The sequence below is a fragment of the Vicugna pacos genome, chromosome 11 (genome assembly GCF_048564905.1).
Source record: "Vicugna pacos chromosome 11, VicPac4, whole genome shotgun sequence".
NCBI lineage: Eukaryota > Metazoa > Chordata > Mammalia > Artiodactyla > Camelidae > Vicugna > Vicugna pacos.
The window spans coordinates 18,236,565-18,260,101 of record NC_132997.1 but is presented as its reverse complement, the minus strand read 5'-3'; the positions used below and the strand labels follow the sequence as shown (position 1 = coordinate 18,260,101).

Sequence of the window (23,537 nt, the reverse complement as noted above, 5' to 3'; positions counted from 1 at the left end):
ACTTACTAAATTACAGCACAATCATAAGATGGATTATTATGAAACCATCTTAAACAGTTCTTGAATTATAGTAAATGACATAGGCAATACTCATGGTATAACTTTCAGTGGGAAACCATGTATAAAAGTGAATACAGATGCCCAGTCAAATGGAATGATGAATTCATAGGCTGAGCCTTTCTTCTGCTGAAAACACATAGCAATGAATGGGAACATAAAAGAGAAAATCAAACCAACACAATGTGCTTTACAAAAAATGTTAATATCTCTATGGTCCAGAAATAGCAGAGAAGCCTAAGTTAATAAATAATGTGGAGGTGAGAGGTCACTGGAGTGTGCACATGGAGGAGAAGGTAAAGATCTTGCTTAATGTGGAAACTGGTAGAGTGAGAGGTCACACAGCAAGGACTGGAACTGGTCTCACCACTGGAAACCCAGAGCTGTGACTGGGCTCCACTCATGAAAGGAGGCTAAAAAGAGCTATGGTCCATACACAGCTGTGCATCTAGGGCAGCAACAGCAGACAGATACAGCTTTCCAGGCAATACCTGAGCCAAGTCATTCACTAGCTTGATGTCTGAAACTGCAATAACCTAACATGTCCACATGGCAGGACTTTCAGGCAGGCTAAGTCAAAATAATTGAAAAAATTAAGAGAGTGCAGATGTGTGGGGTCAGGGGGTAGGAGAGAGCAAGGGACAAACAGATGGACAGTATCTGTCAAAACTCCTCAACTCTTCAGTTGTAACACAAAAGCAATCATAGATAATTTAAAAATGATTGGATGTATATGGCTATGTTCCAATTGAACTTTACAAACAGCCTGCAGGCTGTAAACTTCTGACATCTTCTGACATCTGTTTTAAATCAACATTCTAATACCTTAAAGAAAACTAATGAGTAGAAACAAAGCTTACAGCTATTAACAAATGAAAGATGAAACAAAAACTATAGAAAATCCAAGTAAAATTTTAATGTATTTTTATAAACATCAAAGAGATAAAGAAAAGATAATATTCAAAATAAGAACTTGAAATTATTTTAAAAGTAAACATAGATATGGTAAAAACCATATTATAAATAATAAGAAACAAAAAAATTATCACAATTTTAAGACAATTGCATTGATAATATAAACACCAGGTTGGACAGAGTCAGAAAGAGAATTAATGAACTGGAAGACATTGTGGAGAAAAGCACGAAGGTTATAGCAAAAGGAGTGGGGTAGATTTTAAAAATATAAAAGACAATTTAGGAGACATAGAGTGTTGGACCAAGTGGCTCCAATATACATCTAAGAGGAATTTCAGGAAAAGCAGAGAAAGTGATGAATACATGAAAAGGTAAATGTCAAGAATTCTTAAAAACATTTAGATAGACATCAGCCTATAAATCAAAAGTTCTAAGTACAGCGCAAGATAATAAATAAATAAATAAACAGATAAATAAATAATGTCATACTACATATATTAAAGCAGAGCCAAAGATGAGTAAGGATGAGAAAATTACAAAAGTCAACAAAAATCAAAGACAGATTATCTAAAACAGATTCAAACACAGATTTATCAGTGATAAGAGATGGCAGAAGAAAAAAAAAATCTTCAAAATATTGATGAAAATGTGTCAGTCTACAATTCTATGTCCAGCAGACTAATCATTCAAAAATAAGAAAGAAAAATTTTTACAGTTATTTCCAGAATCAGAACTTATTACCTACCAAGCCTCACTGAGCAAATAACCAAATGAGAAGGGAAAAATAGGATACAACATTTGTGGTAGAGTCACTAAATATATTGGTAAATGTTATTATTTAAGGATTATAAAATATCAGTAATTTTTAAAAGAAAAATGATAGTAGTAAAAGTCAGGAAAAACATCAGAAGAAAGAAAAGAGTAAGTATTAGTTAGAATGTTCTAAAAGTTTCATCTTATTTGGGAAGATAAATATCATGAATAAATTTATGACATGTTTTAAAACTATACACTTTAAGAAAATATGTTAATAATTAAGATCAGCCAACAAATTAATAGTAATACTGTCTATAGCCTTCAAAATGTATTGCAGGAGTCAGGAGAGAATGTTGACAAAATTTTAAGACAACAGAAAGCCAGAAAAAAGACATAATGTAAACAGAAATGTATTTTCCATCTATAGAGCAGAGAATGTAAGAATGGACAAAAATTACAAAAATTGTAAGCATCATGGTGTCAATGGAATAATTCGTGCATGTGCAACATATACATACACTAGATAAAAACATAACAAAATATTAATCTTATGTTGTTGGACTACAGGATGACAGATGATGGAAGAAATTTTCACATGCTGAGATATGGGTAAGTCATTCTGGTTTACACATGATTTGGCTTAAAGTTTATGCTAGATACAACAGACTGTTGTGAGGCTTTCAAACATGCACTGTACATCTGCTTTAACTATTAAAGGAAAGAATGCATTCAAGAATCAAAATGGATCAGTACCATACTGTTTTAATTACTATAGCTTTGTAGTATACTCTGAAGTCCGGGAGCATGATTCCCTTAGTTCTGTTCCACTTTCTTAAGATTGTTTTGTCTATTTGTATGCTTTTGTGTTTCCACACAAATTTTAATAATTTATTCTAGGTCTGTGAAAAATGCCCTTGGTATTTTGATAGGGATTGCATTGAATCTGTAGACCGCCTTGTGTAGTATGGTCATTTTAACAATACTAATTCTTCCAATCCCAGAACATGGTATACCTTTCCACCCATTTGTGTTGTCTTCAAATTCTTTCATCAGAGTCATTATAGATATGTTCCTGTATTACCAAAAACTTGAATTTTCTGCACTGTAGCAAACTCAAGGACACCACCAGTCACTCTCAGAACAATATCTGCTAGTAGTTGCTAGCTATTACCACATGGTCTCAAGGTCTCCCCTTGTAACTATGCAACTATTTTGGACCAATCTTTGCTTAACAAATACCTTTACTTCTTGTCAGCTCCAATTCTAATTCTTGACAAACAACATATGTAATTTTGCAGTTTTTGCCTGTATAATACTTCCCCATTTGTGGTTTGGCAGAATACAATCCAAGTGCTCCTTGACTCTTTGTCTCCCAGGATACAATCCTCAGATTGGCTCAAATAAAACTGTTCTCTGTTCCTACTACAAATTGTTTATTGATTATTTCCATTGATAAAAATAAATATATTTTCTTCTCTACATTTTTCCATGTTGTCTGATGTTCCATACTAAAAGGTTACTCATTCTAAAATCATAATAAAAAAATATTTTTAAAAAAGCTACTGGTTGCATTTGAATTAAGTTTATAACATCTTTTTTCCTCAAACAAAAATAAATAAAATCAGACATCTACAATTATAAATATAAGTGTTCCAAACAAATATAAATCAATACAAATAAATCTATGGCTGATTTTTCCTGTATATGTCTGGGCAAAGACATTATTTCAACTTGAACATATAGATAATGAATTTTAAATATTTTCAAGTCAGATACTGAAGGTGGGGGAGAGCAGAGGATACAGGGAAGTATGTGCATGAGAACATTCATGCCCAGTTCCAGTAACTTAATTACTCTGTGCTCTGTTCATGTTAAGTCATGTGGCAAGTGGAACGATTTCTACCCAAGAAAGGAATGGGAACAGAAGCCAGCATGGGGCACGACGGCATCAAGAAGAGCTGCTCACAGTCAGAAGAGGCACAAGCTGACCAGGCTGGTAAACCAACTACACGTCACTGAGCTCAGGAAGCCAGGGAACTCCCTGAGGAGCTGGAGAAAGCATGGCAACAATATACATACCAAACACAGCGGATGCTCATATAAAGTGCTAAAATGAGATTCAGTTGTCTTATTAAAATGCCAGAGCCATGACACATTACTTCTTGGTCTTTCCTTATAAATAAAAATTAAGTCTGGAAGCAGAAACAGTGACAGAGCCAGAAGATGGGTGACTAAGGGCTGACAGCTTATCTGTCTTTATCAAAATAATCACACTCTTTATTCTATTTTCCTTATCATAAATAGCCAATGTCTTTGAGATATTTATTATATGGAAAATATTGGGATAAATTCTCTACATATATCATCTAATTTTCTAAATCTTCTTTAAAAATGTTGCTTCTGAAAAAAAGAATGCTCAGGCTATTTGAATCTTCGGAAATGAATTATCTAATTTGATCACTTAAAAGGGATCATTATTAGGGTACATATATCAAGGTAGATATTAATGTAAAGTAATTGTATCCCAAATAACCTCCTATTTGACTCCCATTTACTCAAATCAATGTGTATTTATACCTATCTCATTCCACAAAGGGACATAAGGCAGTTTTATTCTATGCCTTGTTGATATGAAATGCTGCCTTCATGCTAGATGTTTCCTAGAAATGGGATTTAAATTCCAGATCACAAGATTTCCTTCCTTGTGTCACAAAACATCTCATTTTTATGAAATACAAAAACAAAAACAAAAACATTTTGGAAAAGCAAAAATTAAGAGGCATAAGTTGTTCTGATTTTTGTCAGTTTTTCAAAAGATCCCTCAGAGTTTGACAGCCTTGTCAACAGCCATTCAAGCTGCTCTCATTTTACAAGAACAGTAACATGTAATGAGACTATTTCATGATCTAAAATTTCATTTCCCCACCTTTACTGTAAGCCCCTCTGAGGCACACACCATGCTTCTGTTACTCACAGGGCAGCAGGCCTGCATTTCTTGAAGTGAGTTCCTCCGACTACAGCACCTACCAGACACACTGGGAAAAGTGCTCTGCAGTCAAGTGAGCTGGGAACTGCTGCTACCCTTTGTCCAGAGGGCCCTGGAAATTCCTTCAAGCTTATCTTAGCCCAGCAGTTCTCATACTCATTTAGCCATGAAATACCCCATTTCTAGGGCACCAAATTGTAACAGCCTATGGACAAACTTGAGAAATGCAGTGCTGAGTTCATGTAGCAGGTGCTAGTTGAGGGAACGGACCATTCAGAAAAGTTCTTCTTATCCCAATATAAAGTATGAACTCTTGGGGTTAAAATCATCACCTTCTTAACCCTCTGAGGTGCTCAGAAATTGCTAAGATGCTCCTTCAATAAGCGATCATTGCTCGAGAAGACAGACGTGCAGGAGGAAATAGCTCTCATCGGTGCTGCCTACTCATCCTTTCCACATCCTTTTCCCAGTGGCTGTTAGTCCTCCTCCTTTAGCTCTGATTCTTGTGAGTTAGAAATGTGAGCATTTTCATGACCTTATGTAACTATAGCAAGAAAGCATGTAGATATGGAAAGTAAATGAGGTAACATTCCAAAGTGCAGCACCAACCAAAGTAAACATAAATCCCCTGTTAATGAGCTCACCATGACACTTGTTTATAAAATCATTTGTGAGCTATGAAATCCTGCTTTGCAAGACTGAATTGATGAAAGTGTTAAATATTCTCCAGATACCCCAGAAATGTCCAGCACTACATCAGAGGTGGCGGTGCAGGAAGAGAGAGAGAGGGAGAGAGAGGAATTTCAGAAGGAAATCAAGATAACTGGCAAAATTTTGACGTATGATAAATACTACACATGAATTGTTGGGATTCATATTGCTTTAAGGAATCATACTTAAATGCATAGTGATGTAGCATTACATAAACATAACACAGTTTTAATTGTTATTTTTAAAAAAAGCAAGGCAATCATTCCTGGACTCAATCAATGAGCACTTGTATTAGAGGCTCTAAGGAAGAGTATCTTAATGACAAGACTTCACCCTCCCTGGACAGTTGACTGTAACTTTGGGTACCCACATCACCTAGCAGATGCCTATCCAGCATCAGGCGCATAATAAATGCTTAGTGTTTAAGAACTACAGGCAAACTACATAATGTTACTACTTTGATTTAAATCCATATAAAAGCATCTGTAACTGGAATATAACAACTCCATAAATTTGATATATAGATCAGTATCTTTGGATAAACACTTTAGCACTGAGACTGTATCACTTAAAATATTTTATCATCTTTTTGGTTTCTGGGCAGCAATAACCAAGCCTCTTCTTCTCATCTAGTGAGACATGAAATGAAAATCTCACATAAACTTAGTCACTCCCTGTCTGTACTTAAAAAGATACAAAGAGGCTTAAATAGATAGGTGAGGTTTCTCAACTCTATAACAAGAAGAAGCCTCATGAAAAGAAGATAAAAGGGATGAATAAAAAAGGTGAAGGGAATTAAGAGGTACAATCTGCCAGTTATAAAATTAATAAGTCACAGGGATGTAAGGTACAGCATAGGGAATACAGTTAATAATATTGTAATAAATTTGTATGGTATGTAATATATGAAAAAACTGACTCACTAAGTTGTGCACCTGAAACTAACATAATACTGTAGGCCAAGTGTACTACATCAAAAGCAGGGATGGGATGAAAGGGAATTTTTCACCAAAAAAAAAAATTGTAAACAATTTGCTTTTATGTATTACTTTTAATTTACAAGTTCAAAGAATTTCAAACTCTCTTCAAAATGATTTGATATAAGGCTTCTCAACTAACAATAAATCATTACACATGCATGTGTTTTTTGATCAAATATGTGAAAGAAAATATTTTCTTCCCAGGCAAGTTCACGAGCCACAAGTTCCTGGGCAGGTGCACCAAGGGCGGGGTGGGGGGGAATATTTATCTTTTAACAACGACGTGACGGAAGTCTGTCCTCTCACTGAAAATGCATAAATATCAATCATGAGTTGCTTTAACACTGTACATTACCTCTCAGGTCTCTCTTTAGTTTTCTGAGGTCTTTTGGAAAATCTTCAAACTTCATCTGTGAGGTCTGAAGAAGGTCCTGGGGTTCAGGCAGTGGAAACACACACTGCTCCTTTTCCAGCATCCTAATCAGCGAGAAGCCCAGAGTGTTCATATAACTGAGAAGAATACAACAGCAGCAGTGACAAAACAATGACACACACTGTCAAATTGCTCACCAGTAAAGAACAACACAACATGACTCTGTGAAAACCGTCTGACCTCACCAAAATTGTGCAGATAATAGGAAACAAAATACAACAAAAGGCTTCTGCAATTGTCCTAGGCAGAAAGATCAAAGTAAGTAGAAATAGATTTTGCAAATTATTACATATACAGTGTCAAATAAAATTAATTCCAGTAAATCCACATATTTAGATGAGAATATTTAGAATGAAAGGTGAAATTCTGTGTTTCACATTACTTTAGCTTAATAGCACAGAAGACCTTGTGTTCCCCACTGTTCCAACCTAATCTCCAAGTGGAAGCACAGCGGTTTCAGGGTGGAGTCTCAACTGTGTACACTTTCCTGTTTTCACCCTCCTTGATCAGAAAATTAGCTCATCAATTTTTATGTTTTATTATTAAAAGTATACATACCATCTAAACTGAAAAGGCAAACTCTCTCCAGCATTTCTGCACAGCTGGACCAACAGTGCCACTCCAAAACTGAGTCTGACCGAGGCTTGTTAGTATGTAGATTAAGAAAATTTTAAAGTTAATTATTATTTCAAGTAAGCTGGAGCTTTAAAAATGCAAATACATATTATTAATTGTGTTAGCAATTGAGATGTCAAAATTAACATCCAGGCAGCTATATGTAACGCAAAATGTGTGTAGTTCTAAAGAAAAAAAGTAAAATTGTTTCGTATCTAACAAAGAAGAAGCTGTTCGCCTTTTTTCTGGCACATTTAGAGATATTAATTTTTATTTTTTTTTCATTGCTCAAAATCTGGATGTGTGAAACCTAAAACATATTTCAAAACACCCACTTTAATACAAGCTTTGTTTCCTATAATATTCAATCAGTCAGGATTCTTTCCCCCATTGATAAAAAGAGCAACATCGCTTTATAATCAAGTTTGACATGACATGATAATGAATCTATTAGATTACCCATATAGTAATATATTCCATACTACTAACGTATCTATATACAGAATATGCACAGTTATGATAATAAAAGTGATATATTTATAAGAAACAGGATTGTCTGTAAAATGATTTAAGCAACTGGATTCCTTTGTCTTTCCTAACTTATAAATCAGTGAAATGACTAGCAATACCTGAATCAATTAACAGAACATGTATTAAATGCCTGCTGATAGGCACACAGAGCAAAATTAATTCCGAGTGATCAGATCCATGTGGATATACAAATAGCACTAACTATATACATGTAGAACTATATAAATATAGTTATGTTTTATAGAGAAAGAATGAAATCAGTAAGACTTTGCATAGCTCTTGTGAAATTATAAAAAAATCTTGCTTCTTGCTTCATTGCTTTTATCCAGATTACTTCTTATTTATTTAAATTAATGAAATTTAACTTATTGGAGGATTAAGATATATTTACCAATACAAAAAAACCTCTCATTCATATACAGTTATCATTCTCAGACTCTGTTTCAGATTCATTTTTATAAGTAACATTTACAAAAATGACTTGTTTCAATCCAAAAATCAGTTGTTAAAAACTATTCAAGGGCTAGCATATGTTTAGAAGAAAGTGTTTTTTTTTTTTTTTGAAGAAATGTGATTTATCAGGTTGCCAAAGTGGAGGTTCCTATGAAAGTGTGCATCATACAAATAAACAGCATTTGAACAAATATAGCCATAAAAAATCACAAAAAAATGCATGCTGTTGATGTTCTAAGCAAGAATGTTCTCCCGAATTTTGGGAAAGCCCACTGACTGGCATTTCATAGAAGCCCGATGAAAGCCAAGTTAAGAGGAAAAATACAATGCAGAAAAGCACAGTTATCCTCACATTTATTCATGACATGAGTGCACAGAAGATACTGCATTTTCTGAATGGAAAGAGCTCACCCATAGCCTGGATGCCATCTACAGGGTCCTATGGTGTGCTCACTGCTCATGTTTGTCCAGAAATCTGGCATTTTCCTTGTCTTTGGAGGACTGGCCATGCTTTTCCATTATTTCCAGTTCATCTCATTGTGCTCTGTGGAAAAACAAAAGCCAAGTGGTTGTTAGATAATCATGATCTTAAATACAGGAAAATTCTATATATCTTGATATTTTTATCATCTGTTTGAGGTAAAATTTGACTTAATTCATGATGCATTTTAAAATGTTTAAATATGTTTAATGCTGACCAGATCATCTCCAAATCTTCCAAATGCTATTGGCTATTAGTGATGTTCCCATATAAATAATATATATTTTAATTTATTTCAGCATGCTATAAAACAGTACAGTTTTCCTCCCTTGTTTTTAGCTGTTTATAATGCTCTCTGGAATGCAAGACTTTCATTTTAAATTGGTATTCCTCTCAGAAATTAATCAAGTTAAATTTGAAAGTAATTTGATCCTAAAGGTGTTATAACATTTTTAAAGAAAAAAAATATATTTAACTATTGCAATCATTCTTTCTGCCTCTTTGTTTTGGGAAAAGTACAATTTAATTATTAAGTCATGGAACAAAAATAAAAGATTTTGATTCTGTCAAAAATTCTTTCAACACAAAAATGGCTCCAGGCTTCTTTTATTTTTAACTGTCCTATTTCACCCTTTAAAACCCAAGCTAAAAATTTGTTGTCCTAAGTTTGGTTCTTTACAGGAGAGGATCCTCTGCATTTTAACCTAAAGCAGAATATTTTATACGTTTCAAACAACACAAATTTTATTCTTAATACAGAATTTAGATGATTTTTATTTGCAGTCTTATCTCTATAATTCACAAAGATGTTTCAAAATATTTTCTACACTTTCTAAGTGTATTAAGAAGTCAGTAGACCACCATATCTTGCCTTTGAGTTTAGTCCCCAGAAGTCAAAATCCCTTCAACATTTTCTGTTGTTTGAACATAAAGGCAGCTCAGCCATAAACTGTTGTAAATGATAGAACCTGAGAGATTTCTAACAAAGCTATTTTGTGTTTTCTATTCACTGACTGATTTGAAATGCAGGCTTTTCTGTTAATGGGATTACTTAGCAAAGACTAGCTCCTCAAAGGAAGCTTCTCTCAGCAGGAAAAGAAGATTTAATGACAGACCAATAGATCTTCTGAGGGCTTGATCCATTTGGCTTTTGGAAGGTAATACAACAAAAGGATACAGAGAAGTAAAGGAGATGATTTGGCTTCAGTATAACCTACACTAAAAAGCCTGCCTTGCCCACCTTGATCCTCATTATAACAAGTCTCTGTCCATGATAACACAGAACCTTATATTTGTTCTGTTCTGTACTTACTACAATGTCTTACTGGTGCTACACATGGATGTCTACTTCTTCTACTGACTGGAGCTTTTTGGAGAGAAGGGCTATGTCCTGTGTATCTCTGTGGTCCTAGTGACCATTATGATTCATGGTACAGTCCTGCCCTCTGTATCCACGGGGTCTGCATTTGTGGATTCAACCAAACACAGGTCCAAAATATTCAGGGCAAAAAATTCCATAAAGTTCCAAAAAGCAAACTTGAATTTTCTATGCTCCAGTAACAATTCCGATAGCATTTATGTTGTATTAGAAATTATACATACTCAAGAGGTGATTTAAAGTATACAGGAGGATGTGTGTGGGTTATATGCAAAATAGGAACAATTTTATTTAAGGGATTGAGCCTCTAGGGATTTTGGTAGCAATCCCTTGCAGATACCAAGAGATGACTGTATGTAGTTAGAAGTCATTAATTGTTTTTAAAGACAGAAAAATTGAATCAGTAATTGAATAGGAAAAAAGAAGGCCTCCATCCTTGGAGATGGGACAGGTAAGATGAGGAAAGTTAATGACATGACAATCAAAATAAGAAATATTGCTGACATAATGATATACAGATAATGCCAACTGTTTACCATCATCCTAGAGTAAAATGAGGGTCTTTATGAGGTAATTTGAAACCCAAATAGATACCTATGCATGCTTGAGACAGAACTGGTTATGTCAAACACTAAGATACAAATAGATAGATTAAAAAAATAAGAAGGCTGCGTCCAGCAATGCTACATGTGAATTCACTCATCTATACATTCATTCAACACAACGCTCTCGTGTACATGTCATTCATGTCTTATGCAGGAATATGTATGTGTAGGAAGTTACAAAAATTAGAACTAAAACTTTATGTTAATCAAATCTGCAATATTCTGCTATTCATTGCTACAGCAAGACCAGCTGTTTCTTCTTGCATGACATCTTGGTTTTTTCCTTCCAAAACATATGGTATCAAGCAAAACTCAGTAATTTTCTACCTGTTAAGAACTCCAATTTCTCAATCTTATCAGCAACTATCAGCTATGTTAAACTAGTGCTACAAATTCATACCACAACTTAGAGGTCATCTCGATACTTTTGGCTTTGACCTTCAAAGTTAATATAATCTCAAGTGTTCTCCCCTGGTTCTTCTTTTAAAAAAATGAATTTTAGGGATTATTTATTCATCCACCCACTCAATCAAAAGCTGACTGTTTACCAGGCATTAAACTAGGCACTGGAGATTGCAAGATAAATGCTGGGCTTCAGATTCCAGCAAAACCCCACGTCACAAAATATCCATTTGCACATAATACCACTCTTGTTTGCTTAAACCTTCTATAGTGATCTTCTTCCTCTGCTTTTTAAAACTGTATATAACCCTCTATGAAGAGGATGTTGGTGATCTCACTGCCATACCAGTGGTGATGAGAGTTACTTATTGAAATAGGTTCATTTTTCCTTATGGCCAAAGCTATGTGCAAAGTAGCTACACGCTAACACATTGATTACCAACACAAAGGAACTTCCAAGTTCTAAACATTTAAATAACAAACCTTCCATCTTCAAATCCCAGGCACATACCTTCTAAGTTTAAATCATTTCAGTCTCCAGGACAGGGGCTATCTTTTGGTTATTTTCTTTCTTTTCTGTTCACCCTGTCCCACACCCACCCCTGCAGAAGGTTTCTTCCAGAACATCCTTTTCTCAGGGTTTCCTGTTTGCCTGTAAATGAACTAGAGCCCTGCTGCTAAGTTGGAGTCTTTCACTGGTTACCAAAGATTCATCCCACCCAACACCCAGACACGCTATTCACCCAAACACTGGCTGGAATGGATCCAGATTCCTGGCTGTCATCTCTGGTTTCACCAAGTATTTTGACCTCCACTGCCCTAAACACACAGCACCTGACACTGAACCCTGATATTTCAATGCCTGAGAAAAACTGTACCTTTCCCAGGGAGGGGGTTAGGGAGCAGGGGTGGAGAGGGAGGGGAGGATGCTGAGAGGGACAGATGCACAGTTCTGTGGCCCAGTCTGTTAATGACACCCAGCAGGTGTCTCTCCTGTGCTGTTCCAGAGAACGCGGACTTAGATCCCCGAGAGTCGGTAAGTACTGCTGCATGGGCCGTCCACCTTGAGACTCACGGTGCTAGACAAACACTCTTAGAAGTTATATCGTTGACAAACTGTTTCATCTTAACAGTGATCCCCATACTATCTCCATCATGAAACATGTTTGTGTGTGAGAGACAGAAAAAGAGAAAGACAGAGACAGAGACAGAGAGAGAACATGTCAGTAACACTCCCAAGGACCCAGTGCTCTAAGGGATACAGGTGAAAACACTGTGCCGGGCCAGACTTTCACCAGTTCCTTAATTCAGTTTCTACAATGTTCATTCTATTTCTACTCTAAATCTAATCTTTAAATCTTTGCCTCTGTCCTCAAACACCGCCATGCCTCTCACTCTTAGGCTTGCCTCCTAATACTGTCCCCTTTGATGACAGTACTATACCCTCTGTCCTGGATTTCCTTCCACCCCTCTGCCGACCTCCTCAGTCTTCACTGCCCAGGCTGAAGCCCTTGTTTCCATTATAAGCCTTTGTTTCCCCTTCATATCCACACAGGCAACTACTTTGTCAACATTTCCAAGAAGCATCTTGGATCACATGAAAATCTAAAAATAAACTCAATTTTCTTCCCCTAAATATTCAGTGATCCTGATTACTGGAAACTGGAAACTAGTCACCCAGCCACAAACCTGAGAGTCATCTAAACATCCCTCCCTACTTAGCCTCAGCATCTGACACATCACTAATTCTCCAGTTCACTTACTTCCCTCCATTTCCATGGCCATAACCCTTGTCCAAACTACCTCCTCTCTCAATTTGCCTTTTTGATACTGGGCTTAGTCTCCTCATAGCCATCCGTGGCTCTCTAATATAAGTCCTACAGGGCACACAGTGCCACCGCCCACGGGGACCACGAGCAAAAGGAGAGGGACCAGAACAAATCAGCGTCTCTGAGGTACCTGCCGAGGATGCGCCCAGAGGGCGAGGCCCTGGACGGCGGGTGCCAGGGGCTGGAGGCGCGGAACCGGGAGCTGAGGGAGAAGTCTGAGTAGGCGGAGTGGGAAATCCAGTATGTCAAGGGGCTGCTCATCTAAGTGTACAACGCTTGAAGCAAGGGGTCCCGGAACAGCTAGCCAGGCAGGGGCTTTGTGCGGTAGGGGGAGCTTGTCTTCCGCTCTGGCTCCCTTGTCTTTCTGGGGCTGAGGTGGGAGGGTCCATCCCGCTGTCATCCCCATGCATCCAGCTTCCTGTCAAACCCCTCCCTCCCTCCTCCCACCCCTCCTTTCTCTCTCCCCTTTGATCCTTGTCTCCTCTCCTGTCCATTCTTAATTGGCTCCCCTCTTCTCTCCCCAGAACCAAGGCATGTTTGGCCTCAGTCAACATGTACATCCATATGTAACAGCTGAGGAACAGAGCCCCACAGGAAACCTGGGGAACAGGGTAGAGCTTGGAAACTTAGTCTCCCAAACAGGAAATGAGGCCAGGAAGCTCTGCAGAATGACGATGCATAGGAGGACAGGGGAATCATCTGGGGACTAAGCCAAGAAAAGTTCTAAGAATGGTGCCCATAGAATGTAAGCCAAACAAGCCAGGTGACCTTGGGGAACTACATTTGGGGGATGGAGCCAAAAGGTGGGCAAGTTCGCAGAGCAGGTGGATATACAGGCAGATGGGGAGGTGGGCGGGGTGGAGAACAGCCGTAATTGGTGACTGGGTGTTCATTTTAGCTCTGGGAGGAAGTCAGTGTTTTGTGAAGGTGTTGGAGGAGGGGCCGCATCAAGGTGAGGGAGGGGCAGGGACTGACCCTTTTTGGGGAATTGTGAGTGGAAATAAAATGAAGCATTTCCTCTGAAAAAAAATTTTATTGTTTAAAAATTTGTAATATTTTTGTAATATTTTGACAGAAAATTATGACAGTACCAGGAGACTAACACACTCCCCTATTACAGCACAGCCATTAACATCAAGACATTTTTAGTATTCATACAATACCACCATCTAATCCAGACCCATTCAGATTTTCTGATTTCCCAGCCTTGATCTTTATAGCAAAAACAAAACAATTAAACAAAGCAAATAAAACAAACAAAATGGGCTTCTCTTTTCATCCTTCTGTTTCCATTCCAGGATCCAATTCAGGATCATATATTGATCTATTTGTCATATGTTTTTAGTTACCTTTAATTAGGAATGATTTCCCTAATATTTAATTAGCTTTTATGATCTTAACATCTTTAGAGTTCTGGTCATTCATCCCATATAATTTCCTTTGATTTAGGTTTGTTTTATATTTTTGTATGATCAGATTCAGCATATGCATTTTTGGCCAGAATACTGGAGAAGTCAACCTGTGGTCTTTTCAGTGCAACATAACAAAAGACCCATGATATTCATGTGTCTCTGATGATGTTAACTTTTGTCACTTGGCTAAGATGATGTCAGTGAGGTTATTCCACTTTAAAGTTAGTTAATAAGTATTTTTATTTATTAACTGATATGTGTAAGTACTTTATCAATTAATAAGTAATTAATCATTGTTTTCTGGGGCAAAACTCTGACACTATGTATAAACCCTGTTTCCTCAAGCATTTATCCACTAATTTTAGCATCTCCTGATGATCTTTCCTGAATCAATTAACATAAATAGTGATTTTCTAATCTATCATAGAAAAACTAAGCAAAGAAATGGAGGATATAAAAAATCAAATAGAAATTATAGAACTGAAAAATACACTAACCAAAATAAAAAAGCCACCAGAGAGGCCAATGATCAATATTCAGAATTACTATCTCAGGGCAAATAACGGAACTTGAAGACAGAACAGAACAGTGAAAATAACCCAAACTGAACAACAGAGAGAAAATAGACTGAAAGAAGTTAATAGAATCACAGGGAACCACCTGTAGAAAATTAACAAAAAATTTAACATTTGTATCAGCAGAGTCCCAAAAGGAAAAGGGAAAAATGTGGGACTGAAATAGTTTTCAAAGAAATAATAGACATAAATTTATAGGTACAAGGAGCTGTGTGGACCCCAAACAGAAATACATATCAAGACACAACAGAAATAAAGTTCTGAGAACTACAGATAAAGGGAAACTCTCAAAAGTAGTAAAAGAGAAAAGGTAAACTAATTACAAGGAGGAACAGTAGCTATCTCAATTGAAACTACGGAACCCAGAAGGAAGTGGCACACTTTTAAAGCAATGAAAGAAAAAATATATATTACTCCAGATTTCTACATCCAGCAAGGCTGTCCTTCCAGAATAAAGGTGAAACAAGACATTCTCAGATGAATGAAAACTAAGTAATTTTGTTGCCAATAGAGCTGCTCTTAAAAATTCCCAAAAGAAGTTCTTCAGGCAGAAGGGAAATGACACCAGAAGGAAACTTGAAATACCATGAATGAAGAAGGAATCATAAAAGGAGTAAATATGGAATGCAACACAGCTAATATTACATTTCTTCTGATACTGGGACTTAAGAAGCATCACACCTGCTTTCACTCTCTTAGGATCTTGAGGCCTCCAAGTTTTGCAGAAATTCACACTAGCTTTCTAGAAGAGGAGAGGCCTCCTTGGAGCACACACGGTGATGGCGTCAACTTCTAGGTACATTGAGTAGGTTGTTTTGGGTGTTTCATTTCCATTCAAGCCACAGAAGTGACCCTAGGCAAGACCAGGAGGAAAATCACCAACATTTTAAAACCACAGAATAGAGAAGTAATAAATCTTTGTTGTTTTAAGCCTGTTTCAAATAATTCTTAAGAAAATAAAGATAAGCCAGAGATTTCATGAGAATATTTCCAAAACACATATCTGATAAAGAACTTATATCCAAAACATATAAAAACACTGATAATTCAGTAAGAAACCACTCAGCCCAGTAAAGAGATGGGGGATATTTTTCTGTCAACACTTCAACATAGAAAATAAATGAATGTCAAAATATATATGAAAAGGTGGGTAAAATCATTAGTCATGGAAATTAATTGCTACTTAGTAATAAAGTGAAATCAACTACTGACACATACAATAACAGAGGAATCTCAAAAAGTGCAGAGTTAAACAAGCTAGACACAAAGAGTATGTATTACATAATTCCAGTTATATAAAATTTGAATACAGACAAGATTAATATATGATAATGAAAACCAGAACAGCGGTTTTTCTCTCTGGGTGCAAGGCAGTAACTGGGAAAAGAGAGAGGCGAACAGTTTTTGTTGTAGAAATGCTGTGTGTCTTAATTAAGGTGGTGGTTACATTGGTGTATACATTTGTCAAACCCATCAAACTTTAAACTTACCAACTGTGTTTTTTCAGTAAAGGTAAATCACAGCCCCCAAAAAAGAGAAATGGAAAAAATAAAGGATAAAACAAGCTGAAAATGTTAATATAAATTATGAGCAAATACATAATTTTTCTAAAAATATAAAGTACTTACAAAAACTGAAATCAAAGCTTGTTATTTATAAAGACAATCTTCTAAAACAAAGCAGTATTCAGTCAGTCCTTGAACACTGTGGATTTTAACTGCATGAGTCCACTTATTCAGGGATTTTTTTCAGTATTAAATAGTACATTACCAAATGACCTGAGGTTGCTTGAGTCTACCAAAGCGGGACCACATATGTGGAGGAACCGAGTATATGGAGGGCCAACTCTGAGTTACACACAGACTTTTGGCTGCAAGGAGGATTAGTGCCCCTAACTCCTGCATTATTCGAGGGTTAATTATAATCAACTTTTGAGTTGTGAGCATATGTTTGTGAAAAAAAATTACCCATTGTAAAACTCTTCCTGCTACTCTAATGGGAGGAACAGTGCACAGTGCATAGATACTTACAAGCTAACTACAGAAATTTCTCCCTGACTCTAATGTTCAGATAAATTTATCTCTTGTTTGATAACAGTGAGGAAACTTCCAGAAAGTATTGAGTGTTTTCCAGGGGTTGGTGTTTCTATTGATAGTGAATTGTAGTGTATTTATTTATATATGTGTGTGTGTATATATATACGTGTATATATATATATATATATATATATATACACACACACACACACACTTTTATATCCTGTATTTTCATGATGTTTAGATGGAAATGCCAATGTAGGATCGCTGGGGTCAATTTCAGTACTGTCATGAACATATATTCCACTTGCTCAATATCTCTCTGAAGAAAGATTTTTTCTTACAATAGAAGTTTTGTTTAGCCAATCACCATTTCCTTCTTTCTCTTGATGATTTCAGTGATATCAAAAAATGCTTTATTAAGAAGGACCAACTTTGTTCAATTATAAATTATGACACAATATATAATTCTGTGTCCATCACAAGACATAATGATTCAGATTTAAGATTATCTTACAATACTGAAATAATTGTATTATGTTAAGGAAACCTATTTGGCTGAATCAAAATTTATGTGACGTTAAGGACTGTAAAAAGCCAGCCAAGAAGTCTCAGTGGATTACTGAATTCATACATGGTGAGGAGGATAATACCGTATCTGTGAATTCTGGTCATTAAAAATGTGTTTGCCTAGTGCTTCCAGGGCCACTGAAGGAGAAAAAACCCTGGAGGAACAATGAGTGGGTTTTTATTAGAAAAATGCCCCTTGGAATAATTGCCAAAGTGTTCACAGTAGCTGGGGAGAACACTCTGCAGGCCACCAGATGGAGAATGCAGAGATGAAAGACACTTTGGATGCTGTCAGCCCTTCACACCCACTATTTATACTTTGCTTTCCCTTCCTGCACTTCGCACAGCCACTCAGGGTGCTAGTGACAAGACTTATTTCAAGCATGGAATAACCAATTCAATAAGTCCTCACAATTTGACAAGCAACTCACATGCGGACCACACCCTTCCCCTTCATTCTACCAGTACCAGGCAATTATTAACTCTCTATTTACAATGGTTCCCAAATTTTGCATACATCAGTATCACCTAGGGGACTTGTTAAAACACAGATTGTGGGACTGCACCTGAAGAGTTTCTGATTCTATAGGTGGGACTCAGGAATTTGCCTTTATAACAAGTTACTAGGTGCTGTATTGCTACTGGTATAGGGACCACACTTCGAGAACCAATGTAATATTTCATTCCTTTGACATCATTCCAGTTCTCTTCTGGGAAGAGTATGTCAATCTTTCAAGAAGATTAGCAGTGAGGGAAAAGAAGCTGAGGAAATAATAGTCTGGTTTACATCCAGAAATGAAGTGGAATATAATTAAATAAATCTAGCAGGAAGTAGGCTCAAGAGAAGGGCTTGTTAGAATTGAGATGTTTGTAGGAATTGGAGATAGAAATTCTGAAGAGGCAGAAGAGAGAGGAAAGAGGAAGTTTATTCACATTTCCCTTCTTTGTGTGTAGCTGGCTCTGAGGGCCACGAGCAGAACTAGCTAGTGGGAACTGTGATGGAACATTTTCAGAGAAGTTCCCAGGGCTTCTACATAGGGAACTTGTCATCCTTGAACACCACATGTAAGGAGCTGCACACAGAAATTCTCTGTCTACTTCAGCTTAAGATAAAAAGTAATAAATTTATTTTCTAGCTTGCCAGTCACTCTAGTGATAAACTAACAGGTAATTAATTTGTTAGCGAGTACTTCTTTCCATTATTTACTTCAACTTGAAAATGTTTTCTGTGAAACATGCCAATGGGAAATCATAAAATATTGCATTGTAATCTTGTTGATGTTCTAATTAACCAACGCAGGACAGTAGTTACCAGGCATTTCCCCCAAATCTCAGTGAGTCTGCCCTTTGAACTTGGAGTGAGGCTAGGCAAAGCAGTTACAAAATAAAAGGAATTAATGTCATTTAATAACACAGTGACTGAGTATTAGGCATTGAATGGGGAAGAAGGAAAATGAGTCAAGACCAGAAGTATTCAGAAACTAGAAGGCCAAGATTGGGTGCAGGTAATATGCAGAAATAAAAAGTAAATAAATAATTCTGGGAGTCAGTTTCAGGTAAGCTGGAGAAACATCTTCCACCCTGTCTGTACCACTGAGTGCAGCCCTGAGACAGAATGCACAGAGCAGCTGTTAGAGGACTCTGCAAACTGAGTAACAGCAGGACAACTGGAAAGAAGACCAGAATTTAAAGTACCACCAAATCTCTGGTAAAGTTACCCTGTTTTTTATCCTGTGGTCCTGTCACCTCTTGGTCACAAAAGTAAGCAGCACAGAATAACTACGGCCCTGTTCTTCTGAATACAGAACCTGAAAGAAGTACTCCAGGGACATGAAGTGTACTGGGGAGGTTACGATGAGGGGAGACCTCATGAAAGAAATCTCAGTAAATTTTTAAACAATCTTAGAAAATTTAATCCCAAACTTTGTGTGCATGTCTGGACCTGATACTAATCAGTATAATAAAGACTTGTTAAACCTGATTATCAGAAAGACTTCTGGTCAGACCCAGAAGGCCGCTGGACGTGCACTTGTGGGACAGATCTGAATAGCTCTGCAAAAGCGTTGAAATTGAATTGACATTCAACCCAGAGCCAAAGAAGACGGGCTGAAACCTGTGGCCTGAATTTAACCACATAAATTTCCTGCCAAAACAAACATACCAACTTTATTCAAAGGATTAAAAAAAAAAACCTCCGTGTATGAAAGCATGATATAGCAGTCCAAAATTCCTCAGAATATGAAGAAACAGGAGACTCTCAATTCTTACGGGAAAAGACGATTAAGAAACATCAACATTGACATGACAAAGTTATTAGAATTACCTGGCAAAGATTTTAAAATAGTAAGTTATTTAAAATATTCTAACGAGAAATTGCAAGCACTCCTAAAATTAATAGGTTGGAGGACTCAGAAATGAGGTATAAAGAAGGATCAGAAGGGGGTCCGCCGCGTCTCCGCCAGCGGTCGGCCCTGAAGCGCGCGCCGCCGGGAGCTCTCGGACTCGAGCCGGCGCCGAGGAGCCCGGGGCCGCTGCCCGCAGCGGCCGAGCGCAGGGCCGGCTGAGCGGGACGCCGCCTCCTCCTCCTCCTCCTCAGCAGGCGGCGGCCCGGGCCGGCAGCCACGCCTAAGACCCCTGGGACGTGCGCCTGCGGCGAACAGGAGGGGAAGGAGGGGCAGGAGATCGCGCGGCCTCAGCCCGTCCTGCCGGCCCCGCGGCGCTGAGGTGGCTCGCGCGTCCCCGCCGGGCGCCGCGGATCGGCTGAAGAAGATCAAAAGGCGGCTGTCAGTGACACACCGAGGGGGCCGAGGTGTAGACAAGACCAGTGGTGCCCCTGAACAGACAGGCCTGGGTGAGAGCGGCGGCGGTGACCGTGGAGGGGCCCCCACACGTGCTGCCCCTGGGGAGCCCCGCTCTGGACGCGGCCCGCCCAGCTCCGCACCAGAGGTTGTACACGGGGACTGGAAGGTGGGGTCGCCGGGGAGAGGGGGCAGGCTTCCGCCGCGCCCTCGCGTGAGGGGCAGGCACCAGGGAGGGTGCGCATGTGCAACCCCCCCACCCCTCACCCCCTTCACCCCCTCACACCCGCACCCCCGTGCAAGATCTCCACGGAGGACGTCAACAAGCGCCCATCACTACCAGCCCCCATCCGGCTGCCCGATGGCTCCCTTGAGAAGTTGACCCCAATATCCCCGTCTTTGACAAGCCCCTCGGCTGCCACCTCCGCCGTGTCAGCCTGCCTGAGATCGACTTTGGGAAACTGGAGACCTACATCAAGTTGGACAAGCTGGGACAGGGTACATATGCCACCGTCTGCAAAGGCAAAAGCAAGCTCACAGACAACCTTGTGGCGCCCAGGGAGATCAGACTGAACACAAAGAGGGGGCGCCCTACACCGCCATGTGGGAAGCGTCCCTGCTCAAGGAACTCAAACACGCCAGCATCATCCCACTACACGACATTATCCTCAGAGAGGTCGCTCACACTTGTCTTTTGACTACCTGGACAAGGACCTGACGCAGTACCTGGATGGCTGTGGGAACGTCATCAACATGCACAATGCAAAACTCTTCCTGTTCCAGCTGATCCGTGGCCTGGGCTGCTGCCACCGGCAGAAGGTGCTACACCGAGACGTCAAGCCCCAGAACCTGCCCATCAACGAGAGAGGAGAGCTCAAGCTGGCCGACTTCGGCCTGGCCCGGTCCGAGTCAGTTCCAATGAGGACCTACTCCAATTAGGTTGTAATGCTGTGTACCAGCCCCCAACATCCTGCTCGGGTCCACGGACGACTACTCTCAGATTGGCATGTCGGGTGTGGGCTGCATCTTCTATGAGATGGCCACGGGCCAGCCCCTCTTCCTGGGCTCCACGGTGGAGGAACAGCTGCACCTCATCTTCCGCGTCTTGGGAGCCCCAACTGAGGAGACGTGGCCAGGCATCCTGTCCAGTGAAGAGTTCAAGACATACTGCTATCCCCAGTCCCCTTGTCCTTGCTGTAGACTTGACAGTGGCGGGGCTGACCTCCTCACCAAGCTGCTGCAGCTTGAAGTTCGCAATTGGATCTCCGCAGAGGATGCCATGAAACTTCTTTTCTTGCTCAGTCTGTGGAAGCGGATCCACAAACTTCCTGACACTACTTCCATATTTGCACTAAAGGAGGTCCAGCTACAAAAGGAGGCCAGGCTTCAGTCTTCATCAATGCCTGCCTAAGGCAGGCCAGCTTTCTGGGTGATGGGCACCGAGTTCTAAGCCACAGACCGAGGCCCCAGCAGGCAGCAGCTGGAGGGATGCCACACCCCTCACAGGGCAGCCCCCAGCTGCATCCTTCCTGCTTGCTGCCTGCCTACCTGCCTGACGCATGCTCACCTTCCCATGTGTCCCCTGCTGCCTGTGCATACACCTGACCATTGGCCTGTGAGCCCACCCATTGGCCAGTCTGCTGAGTGCTAACAAAGCTCTCATCACTCCTTAAATTAAAAAGAAAATCAAAAGGAAATATTTGAACTGAAAAATTTAATAACTGAAGTATAAAACTCACTAAATGAGCTCAAAAGTATAAGGTGCATAACAGATGAAATTGTCAGTGAAACTGAAAATAGATCAATAGAAATTATTTAACCTGGAAAAAGATATTTAAGACAAATTAACACAGCCAGAGGAACCTGTGAGAAAATAACAAAAGGCATAACATCCCTGCCATCAGAGTCCCAGAAGGACAGCAGAAGTTCAGTACTGAAAAAATATAATTCAAGATATAACATAAAAAACTGAAATCAATCAGAAAAAATGGCATATTACCTGTAAGAGAAGAACAATTTGAATGACTAACCAGAAACTACAGAAGGAAGAGGCATGATATTTTTCAGTTGCTGAAAGAACAGAACTGTCAGCTTGAAAATCTATATTTAGTAAAAAAGACCCTAGGCATGAAGGCGAAATGAAAGTGTTCTCAGATGAAGGAAAACTAAGAGAATTTGTTGCCAGCAGATTTGCTGTAAAGGAATTGCTAAAGGAAGTTCAGATTGAAGGGAAATGATACCAGAAAATAATAGTATCTTAGGGATAGTAAGCAAGAGAAATGGTAATTGTCATGGTATATATAATAGGCTATTCTCTTAAGTTCTTAAAAATGCAGTTGATGGTTGAAACCAGAAAAAATAATAACACTATCTGCAGGTTTTTTAATGTGTACAGATGTAATATATAATACAACTACAACCTAAAGCGGTTAAAGAGATTCACATGGTTTTAAGACAAAATTCCACTTAAGGATGAAAGTATTCATTTCAATGTGACTGTGAAAAGTTAAATATGTAAACTGTAATTTTCAAAGAAACCATCAAAAACTATTTATACAAGACATACTAAAAAAACACAGTCAATAAAGTTAAATGATAAAAGTATTCAAATAACTCAAAATGAAGGCAGGATTTGGGAAAACAAAGGAAAAACAGAGGAAAAACACATAAATCACTTAATAAAATGGTAGATCTAAATCCAAACATATCAATAATTACATTAATTTTAAATGACCTAAACTCATCATTTAAAAGACACACTCTCACAATAAATATGGTAAGATTCTACTTATAAGAGTTATCTAGAGCAGCCAAACTCTTAGAAAAAGAAAGTAGAATGGTGGTTGTCAGGAGAGGAAAGTTAGCTTCCTAAGGAATATAGAATTTGAGTTTTGTAGGATGAAAAAATTCTAGAGATGTGTTACATAACAATATGCATTTGGTTAACACTTTTACACTGTACACTTAAAATGGTTAAGAGGATAAACTTTATGTATCTATAACACAATAAAACA

The 23,537-nt window shown here is 38.5% G+C and overlaps 1 pseudogene; it reads left to right on the top strand.

Annotated features, from left to right (window-relative positions):
* The first annotated feature begins 3,606 nt into the window (after positions 1-3,606).
* LOC140699557 (cyclin-dependent kinase 16-like) lies at positions 3,607-21,973 on the top strand (annotated as a pseudogene).
* The last annotated feature ends 1,564 nt before the right edge of the window (positions 21,974-23,537 follow it).